Here is an 18,271-nt window from a genome sequence, read left to right as displayed (position 1 = left end):
CTTGGCTCTGTTTGGGTTGGAATAGTCTTTAATTGTTTAGAAAAGTATGCAATATGCAACGACACAAATTTATTTGATATTGTAAATTAAAATGTTCAATAATAAAATATCAATATAAGATGAAAAACGTGTTTTATTTAAAGGTAAATCTGATTTAATGCATAGATTGCATTGATTGCAAGTTTATTAAACATGATATATTTTCTAAACATATTTTAAATATACTTTTTTTGTATATTTGTTTTATTTATTTATGTATTCATCCATTTATTTATTCATGTAGTCATTCATTTATTTATTTATTTACTAATTTATATATCATGCCTGTACTCTCTAAATTTATAAAACAAAAACTTAAATAAGTATTAAATAATAAGTTGAAGTACTAAAATTACTAAAACCGAAATCTAAGTAGCAAAATTTATAAAAGCAAAAATGAATAAAAATGTAAAAAGCCCATAACAAAATGACTAAAACTTAAACTAAGATAAAAATGAACAAATAAAAATAGCTTATTTAAAATATAAATAAATAATAAAAGTATTCTTCTTTGGATATGCCTAATGCATAAATGAATATAAATTATATTACATTAACATTGTTTAGTGTGCTTTTCCAAATTCAGCCCATCTCTTGCTACACAAATTGACCTTTGACCCCCAAGAGAAATATACATCAGGAGGAGTGTTATAATCTGTGCTGGCAGCTCAAAGCGTCCCGTATGACACACACACACACAGCTCTCTCCATAATAGTGTTCACACCTTTGAGTATTACCTCAGACGTTATGCTTTATGAATATCAATTCATCTTCTATCAATGTTCAACTCCCTCGCATTCCTGACCGCCTCCCTTTGCATTTGGTTTAAACCGACACCACGCCACTACTTCTGATACACTAACGTCCAAGTCTGAGACTACACTGACTATCTGGACTATTTTATTTGATTATTTTTTGGAACATTTAAAATATTTAACATTTTCTTTTAAATATAATTTTAAATATTTGTTTTTTTATAATAAAAATTATTTATTGTTGAATTAAACATTTGAAATTTAAGAATTTATAATAATGAATAAGTATTAGTGTGTGTGGGTGTGTTAGAGAGAGAGTGTATGTATGTGCGAGTATGTGTGCTTTTGTTTAAGTGTGAGTACAAAATGTTCACCAAACTCTTCCACCACCCTGAATTCTCCTACTGGTTAATTATTACCCACTCCTGACCCGGAGCTTCACCCTACATACATAAGCAGAACAAAATGAACTTCTCGAACACCAAAGAAACAAAGTCAGGCCGGCCGGACAAACCTCACAGAGGAAAACACAATGAAGAGCGTCAGTCTTTTCAAGAGGAAATCACACTCTATATAAACTCAACGTAAAGCTGCAAATGAGCCACAGCCGGACGAATTTAAGAGTCTAATCAGTTCATTAAAATACAGAAATGCACTTAATAGTATTTAATGTGTGGGCTTAGTGTGCTTCAAATCTTAAAAGATATTTTATATTTTTAAAAAAACGGTACTTGCAGATAATATATTAATAATTAAATAAAAGTGTGCTTTTATGACTGTTTCTTAACACACTTTTTGTCCTGCAAGGTGTTATTTCAAGGTGTATTTCACACTCTGACACACACACACACAGACTAACCCGACCCCTAAACCTGTCCATCACAGGAAACATTCTGCATTTTTACATTTTCAAAAATAATAATAATATAATAATAATTAATAATTAATATAAATAATAATTCCTTATGATTTATAAGCATGTTTACCCATGAGGACTCACTTTAGGTCCAACAGTGTGTGTGCATTCAGGTTTAAGTCCCCACCGGGATAGAAAAACATGAACACACACACACACACACATTCATAAATTGTGAATAAAAATTAATAATTAATTTCGTCTTAATTTCATGCTGTTTTCCCCTCACAGATCACGGAAGGTGAAGCCAGAGGAGTCTTCCAGGATTGAAACGACGACATCACGGTGAGTAAACAATGACATTTTCTTTGAAATGTCATTGAGAAATGTCATTTAGACATCGTGATGAGTAAATCGAGCTGAAACGTTTCTGCGTTTATCCTAATGGCAGTCGAGCGTCTTCAAAGCACGCTTGTTTTTCTAATTAAACGTTGGCAAAAGGTGAAGTTCCCGAACTCCTCGTCGTCCAAAATAAAAACAAAACAGCTGTGTCCCGCCATGCAGACCAAACCACGACAAAGGGTTCCCAAGACGGACCGCAGTGAACCGCAGGACGCTTTTCTCACGGCACGCCACGCTGGGGTCAGAGGTCACTGTGCTTTAAACCAGACTTACAGAGCGAGAAATGAATCTTTCGTGAACGTAATTTACAGGCGCTCCCTGAGGTTGTTGCGTTTGCATTTGTGATTTATTTGAGAAAAGGCAATAAGAGCGCTGTCGTTTCGTGTAGTAGATCAATATCCTATATTTGCTTTTCTTCCGAGAACAAAACTGCAGGTCATCAAAAGCGCACCACCATCATTTCTGGGAGGGGGGAATATTGCGAGTCAGAAGCCTTGCCAAGAAAACGGCTTCGGCTTAATTGCTAATTATACGTTTCGAACGGACAGAGCGAAAGAAAAATATTTTATCATGCAAAAAGCTCATGCAGCGGACCGCAAAGTCGGACAAAAAATAAAAATAATTTCCTAAACATCGTAAAACGTACATGGCACGAGGCCTCAGAACAACAAACAGATCTGCAATGTGTCGTGTGAGTCTGGCAGGGAGTGGAAAGAGAGGAAAAACATCCTCCGCTTCTGCCAGGACAAACATCAGCGGCAAGCCCAAGCTCACAATCTCATATTATTTGTGTCAGGCCAAACATGCATCAAAATTCAGCAAACCGCACTTCATATTGCACTGAATTGAATGCGAAAACGATACCTTTCCCAAACAAAAGAGCATGCGAATCACTTAATGCAAACAATTTAATTCAGGACTTTTGAAAGTGATAAGCCGTGTAGATTGTGTGCAAAAATTCTAGTTTGAGCTGCATAAATATGCAACATTTGACAAAAAAAAAATCAAGGGGTGTGCATAAGACTAACATGACACCTTCATACAGTAATTATGCATGACATACGTTATGAATATGAAGGAAGTTTTATGCATGATGTTTGTTATGACAGTCGTTGAGTTATGACATTTTGAATGCAAATATGACATTGTTTTAGATGTGCTATGGAAGTACTGTCGAATTTGAACCACTGAACCGCGAAATAAAATGGACCGAAAATTGCCTGTTGTATTTTTAAACTGTTTAAAATTTTTTGAAATAACATTATTAAAGACCAGATAACTGGTTTTTATTATCATTTTGTATTATTATTATTATTATATATTTATTTATTTTTTCTCTCTTGACTTGATATGTTGTAGGATATTATGCTATCTGTTGAACTCTGCTCCCTGCTGGCTAACGTTGCATAGTATGACCAGGTGTTTACTATTAAGATTAATCAACTGCTACTTAAAATGCACCTGCTGTGACTTTGTTTGTTACACACACCCTGACGAAGGCATAAGCCGCAACGCGTAGGTGTCTCTGTCAACAATTTTATGAATTAAAGCCATGAACTAACAAAGGCTTTTTAACTTTTGTACTATAAATCGAGTGCCTTGGATTATTATTTTGATTTCAACTGACTGAATGCTCTTTTAATGTCATAACTTTGAGAGAACCTTGCCAGGAAGTTTTTTTTTATGTCTGTTAAAACACCACAGAAATTCAAACACATTCAACATGGACATTAAGAAAACAAATCTTAAGTCAGCAAAGAATTGGATCGTCAACAAAGCTGGAATTTCTGGAATTCGTCAATGCTAAAACCAAACACTCGCACAAAACACACGGAAAAGAAATGTCCAAATGAAACATTCTGCTAAAAGACTGGAAAACGGGAAGAGATTCCCCTAGAAATGGTGTTTCACCTGCCGTCTGTGGGAAAGCTCCTGTGGTGCGTTGAGTTAGCGCACGGTTGGGCTACGCGAGCGCGTTTGCCAAGTAAAGCCGTGAGTCATGAAGCCACTGGGAGGTTAAACACATTGGCCGTTTCCTGCTGAGTCACAGTTTAGTCATTACGCTGTGATTAGCGGCGCTGCTAAATGCATAAGTGAGAAGCAGTAGCGAGAATGAACGCTCGCTCCACACCACTTCAGTTTGACAGCTGATTGTTTTCAGTAAAAAGAGGAATTGTGTGAGAAATTGCACATTACAGAGGGGGATATAGTGGTCAGTGAGTGAACTATAAACCAAGTGAAAAACGTTTAAGCCATTTTGATTAATAAAAGATTTGTTTTTGTTAAAAAAATATTCTGCCATTAAAATAAGATCATTATACAAAAATACAGAAACAAAATACAGAGCTTAAATTCACTGAAAAAATAGTGCTGGACTCGTACATCGACAATACAAGATCTGGTCCAAAAGTTACGGAAGCGGGAAGCTTGTTTCCACCACAGATTATAAAAATAAAAAAGGTAATTGCAACTTTTAATCCCACAATTTTGACTTATTTTCTCACACTGGCGAGTGTACATCAGAATTGACCTATGGCTAAGCCACGCCCCCTCTACTCACTCAAACACACAGTCAAAATTCAGAGAGATTATATATCATCTGGATTATATATCACCGGGCCTTAACTATGGGTTATATTAATAATTTTGTTGTTGAAAAGGTTGATGAAAAGCTTCAGCTGTACAGGTCACAGTGTAAACGTGATAAACCGCATTTCGTTGCCATCACCGTTTGGTGCGACAGTATTTACATGCACAACATTGTTAACATTTGTTATCTCGGTTATTTACAGATACGTTAATGAAGCTAAGGGACATGTTGTACAACACACGTTTTCTAATGTTAGGCTAACGTTAGACTAACGTTACGTTAGATATTTTAAAGATAACGTTCAAATACGTTGTTGACAGATGTAGACATCCTTGTTTAATTTATCCACGTTGTCGTCTACCGTATAACGTAATCCAGAGCAGACACGTATCTCGGTTGAGATATGGCTTGGGAAAGGGTAAAAAACACACACCGTCGCCCAGCCTCTCGGAAACCTTGTGTCGGAGTTGCATGAACCGTTTGACCATTTTAAACTTAAAATGACAAGAAGAAACGAAACAAAACTGACTAACTGCAATGCATTTCAATGGACGTGGAGGCAGAGAATGTCCGAGTGTATTGGGTTAGCTGCGCACTGTGATTGGCTCATCGCGTTTGAGGGTGTGGCTTAGCCATAGGTCAATTGCGTAATATAAAGTCGCAATTGCGAGTTATAAAGTCAGAATTGTGAGATACAGACAATTCTGAGGAAAAAAGTCTTTAAAATTGGACTTCACATTATATCACACAATTCTGACTTTATATCTCCCAATTGCGTGTTATAACGTCAGTATTGCAAAATATAAACATTTTGGACTTTATATCTTGCAATTCTGAGAAATATGTAAGATGTAAACTCGCAATTGTGAAATAAAAAAATCGCAATTATCTTTTTAAATGTTTTATTCTGTTGCGGAAACAAGCTTCCATTAAACATTGATGCACCTCTTGATGAAAATAAATGCTGTGGTATTATTTCCATCAAGAGGTGCATACATTTTTGGTCAGCACTATATTTTGACACCACTAGTAAAAATATAGAATTTGATTTTGATTTAGTCTTTAATTTAGAGTGAGAAATTGTTTATATTTATAATCTTTATCTATTTTTTCTAGTGGTCCATGACGGATTTGGGAGTGAATCGGGACGGGCGGCTCTGGCATGCACAGGTGCGCACCTTAATTACACAAGTCACCTCGCTCAGGTTAGATATTATCCCATATCAAACAGCCCATTGAAAAGAGACTGAGATCAAAACGACTGCCGCGTGTGTGTGCGCTGTGGGAGTTTTGATTAAGAAAGACACATGCATTGATCTCCCAGATTAAAGACAGGAAGTTACAATGGCAGTTTGTTATGCCAAGATTGAAGTCCTGCCAGAAAGTCCAGCTCACCTCGGCAACGGGCTCAATGTGGCCTGTGTGGATGAATACGGTGTCTGGGTAGGGTCAAAGAGTCGAGGTGAACTTTACTCTAGTCAAAGACAACATCTATCAGGTCTCCGTTAGAACTGTGGGAACGCGATTTCAAAGGTGCAGACTGACAGAAAATCATCTTTCTGGGTCGTTTTGTTATGTGCTGTTGCCATTTTTATTGTTATTAATTTTAAATCTTTATATATAGCTTTAATTCAACTTTAACCGAGGTCCTGACTCTCTGTGGTCATAAAAAAAAAAATCCCAGGATGTCTTTCGAAAGAGTAGGGGTGTAACCCCGGCATCCTGGCCAAATTTGCCCAGTGGCCTCTGTCCATCATGGCCTCCTAATCATCCCCATATACACCAATTGGCTTCATCACTGTCTCCTCTCCACCAGTAAGCTGGTGTGTGGTGAGCGTTCTGGCGCAATATGGCTGCCGTCGCATCATCCAGGTGGATGCTGCACATTGGTGGTGGTTGAGGAGATCCCCCCCTCTATGTGAAGCGCTTTGAGTGTCCAGAAAAGCGCTATATAAATGTAACGAATTATTATTATTATTATTATTTATTTCAGGTTTATGGTGTTGCTATGCAGTTGATAGGGTGTTCTTGATGGATTTGCATATCCTGTGCGTTTTTAGTACATTACTACAGTATATGGTTGCTAGGGTGTCTCCATTGTGTTCTACTAGGTGGTTGCCAGGGTGTTGTGGTTTCTATGGAGGTGTTCCTAAGGTGTCCTATGTGTTTTTAGTACATTGTTGTGTAGTTGCTAGGGTGTTTCCATGGTGTTCTAGGTGGTTGTTGTTTGGATGTTGTTTTGCACTGACTAAAGTGTTCTATGTATAGGTAATTTTAAACAAGGTCTGAAATTATGGTTTAGGGACCAAATGTAGTTTTTATAATACCAAGTTTATTTTTTTTGTATAATATGTATGAATTTGGTTAATGTATGTGAATGATTGATGTGTGATGTGTTGCCACTTGACTTCTTTCGCTGCCTTTATAAGGGACCACAATGAAAATAAGTCTTCGGGCTTTATTGTGTTATCCCTGACTACTTTTGTATTTGATTTTAATGTATGAAACAGTTTCTTACTGTTTTTTTTTTTTCCATATTTTTATATTTAAGTGGTCAAAATAAAATCAATCAATGTATTTTAGTACATAGTTGTGTAGTTGCTAGGGTGTTTCTATAGTGTTCTAGGTGGTTACCAGGATGTTGGTTTGCCTTTTCTAAAGTGTTCTGAATTTTAGTACATTGTTGTGTAGTTGCTAGGGTGTTTCCATGGTGTTCTAGGTGGTTGCCAGGATGATGTTTTGCACTGACTAAAGTGTTCTATGCATTTTAGTACATGGTTGTATAGTTGCTAGGGTATTTCCATGGTGCTCTAGGTGGTTTATTATTTTGTTTATTTCGACTTTTTTTTAAGTTCAGTTTTTTAATCTAATTTTTTAAGCTTTATTTCAGTTGAATAAATGTATTTTTAATAGTTTTAGTCTTCCTGAACAATAACAGACTGAATCACCATCTAGAGTTTGTCGCATTATGTGTCTGCAGCACACAGTTCGAGAACATTTGGTTTTCTGGTTGATCTACTGTGTGTCTGTGAACTAACTGGGGTCTGTATGCAAATATGATTTGTCACTGCCACCGTATCACAGTTTTGGAACCTGCCACAGGAAATATGAAGCTCTCTAATGTGTCACGGACCACTGCTTTGCCCAAGCAGAAGGAAAAGAGAGAGTGTTTCCATCTCTTGTGTGCCCCCACAAACACACACACACACACACACACACACATTGTATCATGGAAATCCCACAGATTACAGGCCACTGTTCACATAATTGCTATTCCACAAACCAGAGCGTAATCACGGTTTCCTGCGTGACGAGTCGCTGCCACTGCACCCAGAAACGTCTTTATAGAGTCCGGGACCGCTGAAAACACTAGCCAATCAGCAGGTGTCCTGGAATTGGTTTTGTAAAGTCATATTTGCATCATATTTGCACTGTCCAGTTGATCATCTATGTGGACATTGCAAACCAGATGTGTTTTTATTCAGATACTGAGATATAAGAATATCCCAGATTCTCTTCAAATTGTTGCTCTGCCTAAATTGTACATTTTACACTAATTCCCTAATTCCAAATATTCGTTTGTTCATTCGTCAAACTCACTTTGGTCAAACTTGGGTTGAATAGCACTTTACCTTCTTGTGAATGAGCTTTTGCCCTCTGGAGCTCCAAACAGCCAAACGCAGACCGACAGGAGGTGATAACCCGGCCTGATAATCACGTCAGCTTTGACTGATGCGTTCATTTGCTCGATAAGGATTTGGAAGGGAGGAACGGACGGAGAGATGTTGGGGGAGGATTATTAGAGGATGAGGGTTTGGTGAGGTTTGAGACACGAGGAGGAAATGTAAAGATGTAAAGAGGAAAATATACCCATAACGAGACGTGGATGTGATGATACTATAAAGGATCATGATAATTCATATAGAAATTTACTTTCTCGATTAAACTTTTTTAAGGCGATATGATCATTTGATTGAAAGATACAAATTTAAACCTATATATATATTTTTTCATTTAGTACTTATTATTGTCGTATATTATTATTATTATTACTGTTTGTTGTCGTTATTTCATTTTTTTTTCAAGATAGTTGCACTTCCTAAACCACACCTTCCTGTGTGGTTGCTAGGGTGTTGCTGTAGTATCTTAAATGGTTGCTGGGGTTTTTAGCAGTTCCTAAGGTGTTGCTAGGGTGTTCTACATGGTTTCCACTTCTAAGTTTGTTTTTAACTTATTGCTATGTGGTTAGTAGGGTGTAGCTATGGTGGTGTCCTATGTGGTTGTCAGGGGTTTTTAGTGTTTTATTACACTGCTATGGTGTTGCCATGGTATCATATATGGTTGACTGCAGTCACCAAGGATGTTTTGAGTGTTTTTAGCACATTGCTATGTGGTTTCTAAGGTGTTGCTATGGTGTTGCAGGGGTTTCTGCAGTTTCTAAGGTGTTTTGAATGGTTTATTACATTCTATGGTGTTGCTATGTTGTTCTTTGTGGTTCCCAGGGTGTTGTTTAACACTTTCTAAGGTGTTGCTAGGTTTTTTTAGTTCTCACTTCTGAATATTTAGTTTGGTCATGTAAACCAGATGTATTCAGTAGCACTGTACTTAGCGTGTTATGTGTGTTGTATTTGAATATATGTGACCATGAATAAGATTTGATTAATTTCATATCTTGCAATACCATTACCATATTTGCATTTGAAGGTTTGCATACTAACATGACACCTAGATACCATCCCAGTCATGTGTGTGTTGATGTGAGAGACAGACAGTGGAAGGTCAAGACAATAATATTCTCCAGTTCTGTAAGAGATTAGATTCCAGGCATTCTGTTGGAATCTCCCACAATGTGATCAATCTCTCTCTCTCTCTCTCTCTCTCTCACACACACACACACACACACACACACACACACACACACACACACGTACATCTATGTCCATCCATTAAAAAGTCAAATGTGCCCCCTGGACTGATCTCCTATAAGACACTATAAACAAAGATGATACATCAGAGATTTCACAGATGGGTGGGTGTGGATGTTTAAAGATCCAGACTAATAATCATAAGGTTGTATTTTACGGTGTTGCAACATGGTTGCTAGGGTGCTTATGTGGTTTCCAGGTGTTCAATGTTTTTAGTACTCTACAATGTGGTTGCCAGGGTGCTGCTATGTAGTTGTTAGGGTGTTCTTGATGGTTTCCAAGGTGTTGTTTCGCACTTCCTAAAGTGTTCTATACATTTTTGGTACATTACTATGTGGTTGCTAGGGTGTTAATTTTGTGTTCTGTGGTTCCTACGATTGTTTTTTTTTTTTGCTGTATTTTAACATATATATTACTATGTGGTTGCTATGGTGGGTTAGGGTTAGGTAATAATGGTGTTGATAATGTGGTGGCGAAGATGTTCTATCTGTCTATGTATCTTTCTATCTATCTGTCTGTCTATCTATTTGGTGGTTTCCAGGTTGTTATTCTGCTCTTCCTAAGGTGTTTTATGTGCTTTTTGTACGTTGCTGTGTGGTTTCTAGGGTGTCGCTATGGTCTTGTATGTGGTTGCCAGGGTGTTTTACTGTTCCTAGGATGTTTAGGTGTTTTTAGCATATTTCGTTGTGGTTGCTAGGGTGTTGCTATGCAGTTGTAAGAGGTGGTTTTCTATAGTGTTGTTCTGCACTTTCTAAGGTGTTCTGTTTTAGTTTATTGCTGTGTGGTTGCTAGGGTGTTGCTATGGCGTTCCACATGGTTTTTAGGATTTTTCTCTGAGGCTTGAGATGTTCTCTTTTGTTGTTTTTGTTGTTTTTATTTGTTTATTTATAAAGCACCTTGCACTTTAAATCACTCACTTTTTTTTTCACGTCACTTACACCAAGTATGATCAGATAAGTATGCTTGACTTAGCAACCACCACTAATATAATCAATCATTTTGAGTTTATGTTGAAGAGAAGGTGTAAATGAGTTAAAGAGCTCAAACCCAACACTGACATCTAGTGTCTCTGGTCTCCTCAGCACTGCTAATAAATCCCAAAGATGCTCATGGAAGAAGGGACCCAGTGATGACGACTCTGTAAGAAACCACCTAGCAACCCTTAGTAACCACATAGTAACATCCTGGCAACCATCCACAACATTCTAGCACCATGACGACTCAGATTTTCTTTAAGATGTAGTTGTAGTCAAAACGTCTGGTTCTTGCTTTCCCACACATACAATCTCTGTTACTTTAACTTCCTATTATCTCCGTAAAGCTGCTTTGAAACGGTCTATATTGTTAAAAGCGCTATATAAATGAAGGTGACTTGACTTGACTTGACATACACTCAGTGTTTTTGATATCTTTATTCAGAAATAATTTATATCTGATGTCATTTTGCTTCTCAAGTAAATTTATCATGATTTAATAATACATTTTTAGATATTTGCATAGGTAAACAAGACAAAAATACTGAGGAAGAGCATTGTTTGGGACACGAGTGCACATTGCAGTTCACAGAGGTCGAAGCCAGTACATAAAAAGAGACTGATAATCATCTAAGTAAATTCCAGCTCCGCTTAGAGGTGAAGAAAGGAGCGACACGCCAAATAAACACCCGGAAACTGCGAGGATCACACACACACACACACACACACGCCTTCGCACACACACCTCATGTAGGGGCAGATCACAGGTATGTGAAGGTCTTCAGGATGATGACTGTGAGAGAGAGAGAGAGAGAGGGAGGACAGATTTGACATGCGTGAGTTATTGCCACAGAATGGACGCATTACTGCTTCATTAACATAAAATGTAGGCACACACACTCACACACACACACTCCAGCTCCAGACGGGCCTGAATTCCTGATGCTTTTGTGGATTCGTCCAAAGAACCCATAATGCTAGATTTACATTGTTTAATGCGTTTAACATATTTTAAAAATATGACATGTTTTTGTGGTGTTGTCGCAGCGCATGCAGTGATTGATATTGCGTATATCATTATTCAGACCGAGGGGAAAATGCTCAGTGGTCGCTCTTTCATGGCTCAGGAGTTCAGTTATGCATTTTATTAGGAATTTAAGTATTTGACATCAATATTGAGATCATTGACTTTTGGGATATATATATATTTTTTAGGATATAAAATTGTTTTACCTCATTTTAATGCTTGATTTAGTCATTTTAAGACATCGTCAGTTTAAGGCCCTCAGTTTTTCTAGGAGAAACAATTGAGATTTGTCATCCAGCCCTGTTGCATCAGATTTCCTGTTGATAATCACTGTCGTTTCTTTTGTCAGCATAAGATTATTTTTTAATACATTTCCAGGCGGTTTCCATAGATGGTTCCTAGACATCCACGAGCAAGCCAAAGACAACTGGTCAAAATAAAAACCTGCCGCTCTCCCGAATGAGGAACCGAGGCTGCGGCGGGCGATTTATTCCGCTCAACTAATGTCTAATGTCTGTCTGGGCAGATGAGAAACAACTTAGGACTTCCTTTTTTTAGCATGTGCTTGTGCAGTGGTTTGGTGTGGTTTGGTGTGGGTACGATCAGCTCGCGTTGGGAAAGCAGGGTCGAGTCGTGTGCCCATGGAGGACAGATCCATATATGTGCTCGTCTAGCCATGAGTCACTCTTTCTGTTTATCCATCATGGAAACCGTCTGTTCCCCGATGTTCCCCGAACCCATAATATTGGCAACGGAAACACACCTTCCCGTGCGGTTTCCCTGTGAAATGATGACGTCATGTTCCACATCACCAGCTGACCGTACAGGAACAGGTGCAAAGATTAATTATTGACTATTATCTGTAACACCAGTGAATCTTACAAACCCATTTTGGGATAAAATAAAGAATCTCTTTCTCTCTGCAGTGACATAACTTAATAAATAAATATCATTCTCACTATAATGTAAAAACGTAAAATAAAATGTTATTCTACATAAGGTCAAATTAAAATATACTGTTAAAAATATTATTTATACATTTATGCTCAGAAATTGTTTTAACCATATAATTGTTTTATGGCAATTCTATCTATATAACAATCACACAAAAAACAAACAAATAGGATGATATTTTAATCATCAATTGATCGAATACAAAATTGGATCACAATCATTTTAATAATGAGAATTATTAATGAGAGAGAGGGGTGGAGCTTAATTGTTGTAAAAAAAATATATATCATGATGCAAAAAAAAAGGCTTTTTTGTCTTTTTTTCATGTGAAATATAATCTCTTTTTTCCTTCTTATTGTAGTTTCGGAGTTATATGTGAGCTGGACGTGTTCTTGACAGGTTGCGTGACACTCGCTCATCAGCTCATTAAAGCGACCGCAGTAATATGACACACACCACGCGTGTAGAGTCTCTCCAGGGCTCGTCTTGACTCATGTCTCACTGTCACATCAGCATCGCTTCATTGGGTTTAGACGGAGGAGCTTCAATGTAGATAGATAGATAGATAGATAGATAGATAGATAGATAGATAGATAGATAGATAGATAGATAGATAGATAGATAGACAGATAGATAAAAAAAGTCCAGTTTCACGTTTCAAACATCACATAACGAAAGTAAACTGGTTTTTATGTAATTTCATGTTGACTTCATAGTTGATTGATTTGCATGTGGGGACGTTTATAAGTAAGCTGTTATTGCTTTCACAATGAAACTTGGGTGGCTGTCGTCAACTCTGTTTTGCTTTGCAGAGACAATTGAACCCGCAGCAAGTCATATTTCAGATGCCGTAATGCCAATAACCCTGTATACTCGATATGACTTTGATAACATCGCCAGAGACTTCCAGATCAGCTCTCTCGGCCATGTAAATCTAGTCGCAGTGGTTTGCGAGGACTATCTTGATACAGTATATCCTGGATCCGTTCTCATAAGAAACAGCTCCATCTTGCCAGTGTGCACAGCAGTGAGGGTCCAAGAAAAGCTTGGAGGCGTAGCTCAGAAAACCGCAAATCTAAATGCAGCCACACTAACCACGAGGCTCACAGCCCGAGTGTGAACGCCAAGAACACCTTTGGGTGATGGTCGACCGTAGGAGGCGAAGACGTCTATCCATAATGAATGTGGGAATTCACAGTACATCTGCGAGCACCGTACACAATACCATCCCGACGACTCGGTAAGGAGTTCAGAAGCGTAGAGATCGCTTATACAGTCAAACCAAAAATTATTCAGACACCATTTTTGATATTTTTTTACTAGTGTGTGTGTGTGCAGGACACGAAATGTATGCAAGGCCAATTACACAATAGGTCTATGACCGGGCTGCTTTTCAATATCAAAGTTTTAGCTGGCATTAAACAGAAGGAAATATTGTATTATTACTGGTTTTCTTGCCAAGAAGGAAGGGGCATAGATGAAGCATTGCAGTAATATGTGAAGCCAGTAAAGATGTTTGTTGTAGAAAAGCTTTGCGACACCTCCGTCGAGAGGAACTGAAGCTTCCCGACGCGGGTTCCATTTCGGTGTTATACCTCACACGAGAAACCATAATTTGTGGCTTTTCTTCTCCATTTTCACTTCTGCATTCACTCAGCACGTTACAAAATGCATTTGGCTCGTAAAACTCTATCTTTCCGTGGCTCACAGTAACTTTCAGAACTGTTTGGTTGGAAAAGACGGTGGACAATTTTCTCAAGCTCTTGGTGGGATTCATTTCCACTGATTGTTAGGATGATTAGCATGGCTTCTTTGAACCTAAATATGATTGGTTGGATCTCTCACTCCATTTAGATTTGAGGTATTAATAAAATGTACCAAAAGAGCTCTCTGTCACATAATACTAGGCCAGTTGACTCTTAAAACCACCTAATTCCTGCTTTTTGAATCTTATTACGTTTTTACATGTATTACCTTTCATGAAGTTTGTAAAATATCTGCTTGTGAATGTATGAGGTCTGCAAAGGATCACAGATCAAAGTGCAGATAAATTTAGCTATTTTCTCCCAAAAGAAAGAATCGAGTCATCAGTAATTAGTCTTACTTCCTGCACAAACAAGTCTGGGCTATCAGAGCACAGTAGACCAATCACAACAGACTGGGCCATCTGACCAATCAGAGCACAGTAGACCAATCACAACAGACTGGACAATCTGACCTATCAGAGCACAGTAGACCAATCACAACAGACTGGGCCATCTGACCAATCAGAGCACAGTAGACCAATCACAACAGACTGGGCCATCTTACCAATCAGAGCAGAGTACACTCTCGAAAAGAAGGGGTTTTTGAATAGTTTTGAACTGTTTCAAAAGCTGAGAGAAAAGACGTGATGTACAAATTTATATTATGAGAAAAGTGTTTTTGACCTTGGATGCTTCTAAACCTATTCTAGTAGATCCAAAACAAAATTAGGAGCCTTTAAAATAAAATAATGGGGCACTTTAAACTGTAAGTGAAGATCCGACCCGATCTCACGGCCATTCATACTAATTTTACGAGGTGGCTAATTAATACGACATCACTCGTACGAATTCGTAAGATTTTCGCTAATTCGTACATATTTTATGTGTTGCCAAATTCGTATGAGTGACTTACCTCTGACCCCGCCCCTAAACCTACCCATCACGTGGGTTTAGACAAGAATTCGTACGAATTAGCCACCTTTAATCACTCGTACGAATTGGTCGTGAGATAGCGTTGGAAGATCTGACTGCACAAAATGATCGATGCTAAGCTCATGTGTTTAACTCGAATGATGACCGTAAAATATATTTTAGGTAAAAGAACTGCACAAATCATACAGAATTTTTATATATTTTTATTTGTCACACTGTCACTGCACACATGCATTGCATGATGACAGTGTTTCTCTATTTGTCGTGTGATCAAGAAGTCGTCTTTCCGTAATGAATGTTTGGAATATCTGTGGTGGGATTCCTGTAAGAACAGGATAAAAACATTGTGGCTCTCTGGTCTTCTCTCTCTAACAGAACACATTTCTGGTTTGTCCACAGATAACCCACTTGGCATAAAGAGGAGCTACACAATCCACATGTAAGTTTATGTCATGTTGGAAACGTTACACAATGAATCATTGCTTGTTTATTTGTTTTATTTTAAAACCTAAAAGAACTGAACTTTCATGGTCATGCTGACATTTACAACTTTGGCAAACATCTTTTTTTTTTTGGTGTAAAGAAGAAAAACATCTAAAAATACAGCAGAAATGTCAACCCTGTTGTCTTCCAGTTTGTGAGATAGAAATACACATATTTTTATTCCCTGGCAGAAACTCGTTCGTCACTTGGTGAGAAATAGGAATGTCTCTTGTGCTGTGTCTGAATTTGCATACTTTGAGTAAGTACTTAATAGTAATTCGTTTCCTAAAAAAGTATTTTTTATATAGCATTAATGTAATCTAGTCGTGTAATGTTGTCAATATCATGTGACCTAGTGTCATTCACAAACCCTGTGGCCTCATGGGATAGTAAAGTGTTTATCTCATGCACACTTCAGGAGTAGTAGGTCATCCGGGTACTCTTGCCTGCTCTTTTATGAATCCCGTGAATTCGGACAAACTTATTTTGTAACTTATTGTTTTTCTGCCTACTGTATAGTAGGGCTGTCACTTTTCAATTTCGATTTTTGAGACGTAAGTGTTCATTGAATCGATTGTAAAATCAATTTTCCAAGACGTTTCCATTTTCAACACCAAATATTGGCAAATCCACGGACACCTAACAGGCATTAGGACGAGCGTAAAGAGGGCGCTTGAGACGCACAAGTCAGCAATATTTCTGATGATTTATTCGCGTGAAGTTTCTGCACAATGTCAAACTGGAGCGCAACATTCAGGGATTGAGATTAACACACTCGACTCGTCAAATGAGAGTAAAAATTTACTTTGGAGGGAAACGCTGTCAAATCACGAACCAATCTGGCGTTTCTATGTTCACTCACTTTGCTGGCGAAGTTCGTGTAAGACAAATCTGTGCAAATACGCAACTCGTGATCCTCATGATATATTAAATACAGCGTATCGCACAGAATCTGCTCATTTCTTGCTTACTTGAACACACACGTCACTACGCAACAAATAACGGCGTGCTTGTTCACTAGCATTGAAGTAATAGCGAATATTAATAAGCATTTGTTTTGATCTGTCCACCTAAAACACATTGTTGGTAAAAAAAAGGCAGTTAAAATCAATTCCCTATTTTCGTTTTCGAAACTTGTGTTGGTTGGTCCAATCGATTTTAAAGGGTTAGTTCACCCAAAAATGAAAATTCTGTCAGTATTTACTCACCCTCATGTTGTTCCAACCCCGTAAGACCTTCGTTCATCTTCGCAACACAAATTAAGATATTTAAGATATTAGGATCGCTCCTGCATACTAGTCCATCGGCTTCTTGAGGGAATGACACTTGATGGCCTCGAAAAGTCATTAAAGACATCGTTAAAATAGTCCAAGTGACTACAGGGGCTCAATCTTAAGTTTATCAAACGACGAGAACACTTTTGTGCGCAAAAAAAACAACAAAAATAACGACTTTATTTCAACTAATCGTTTATTTCTCCCTCTGTTCGAGTCAGGTTACTAGTTTAATAGCGTACGCTTCTGTTATTGTATGTCACACGCATCACACACATGACCAGCGTCGGCCAATAGTGAGCCTACGTGTGACGTAGCTTTACGCAATCACACTACGTTAACTGACTACAGGCCCATGGAGAAGGAAGTGAATAGTTGAAATAAAGTCGTTATTTTTGTTTGTTTTTGCGCACAAAAAATATTCTCGACGTTTGATAATGTTAAAATTGAGCCACTGTAGTCACTTGGACTATTTTAACGATGTTTTTGATGACTTTTCGAGGCCAACAAGAGTCATTCCCTCAAGAAGCCTATGGACTAGCGATCTTAATATCTTAAATATCTTAATTTGTGTTGCGAAGTTGAACGAAGGTCTTACGGGGTTGGAACAACATGAGGGTGAGTAAATACTGACAGAATTTTCATTTTTGGGTGAACTAACCCTTTTAAAGTGACAGCCCTACTATATAGTAGGGAAGTATGTGATTTAGGATGCAGCCTTGGTCTCCAAAAACCAAGGGAAAAACATGGACTTTCCAAAGAGTACAGGGACCCGTATGAGCTACAATAACACTGCGCTTGCCTATGACGAGATCCGACTTGATCCGTCTTTGTGGTTTTCTTTTTGCCATGAGAATATACGTTTCATATTTCATGTTTCAGTTGAGCATCATTCAGTGGTTTCATCAGTCCAGCGCACTTCCTTTAAAAACAGCAGACTCTGGTATGTTGTGACGCTGAGTTTGTGCAGCGTTTGCTGACCCATTGACCGATACTGAGCTGTATGTGCATAAAATAGAGATGCTCCTAAAGGATTTTCCAGAGGCAGCTCGAAAACGCAAACCAAGAAAGTGTCACACGCTGTTGTAAACAGGAAGCGCTGGGACTTTACGTGGCCACATTCATCCTTCTGGGCTTGGCGATGGCCAGATAACTATTCCTGGATGTGACAGAAAAACCAAAGAAGTTTAGCGAAATGGCCAAAGTCTTATAATGCCTGATGATTTCGGCAATCCCATCATGAATCACACTGTACGACAATGATCTAATAAACTCGGGTACAGTGAAACCAAAATTGATTCAGACTCCGTCAA

General features: G+C 38.0%; 1 long non-coding RNA gene across 1 annotated transcript in view; it reads left to right on the top strand.

Annotated features, from left to right (window-relative positions):
- The window catches only part of LOC120460269 (uncharacterized), a 61,439-nt gene that overhangs the window by 13,239 nt on the left and 29,929 nt on the right, over nucleotides 1-18,271 (top strand). Inside the window, exons 3-5 of the long non-coding RNA XR_016150775.1 lie at nucleotides 1,943-1,996; nucleotides 5,760-5,813; nucleotides 15,601-15,640. This is a non-coding gene — a long non-coding RNA (uncharacterized LOC120460269). The remainder of the gene's footprint in view (nucleotides 1-1,942; nucleotides 1,997-5,759; nucleotides 5,814-15,600; nucleotides 15,641-18,271) is intronic.

The sequence above is a fragment of the Pimephales promelas genome, chromosome 25 (assembly GCF_988280905.1).
Source record: "Pimephales promelas chromosome 25, fPimPro1.hap1.1, whole genome shotgun sequence".
NCBI classification, from domain to species: domain Eukaryota; kingdom Metazoa; phylum Chordata; class Actinopteri; order Cypriniformes; family Leuciscidae; genus Pimephales; species Pimephales promelas.
Note: the sequence above shows the minus strand (reverse complement) of the source record. Positions and strands in the feature narration are given on the sequence as shown.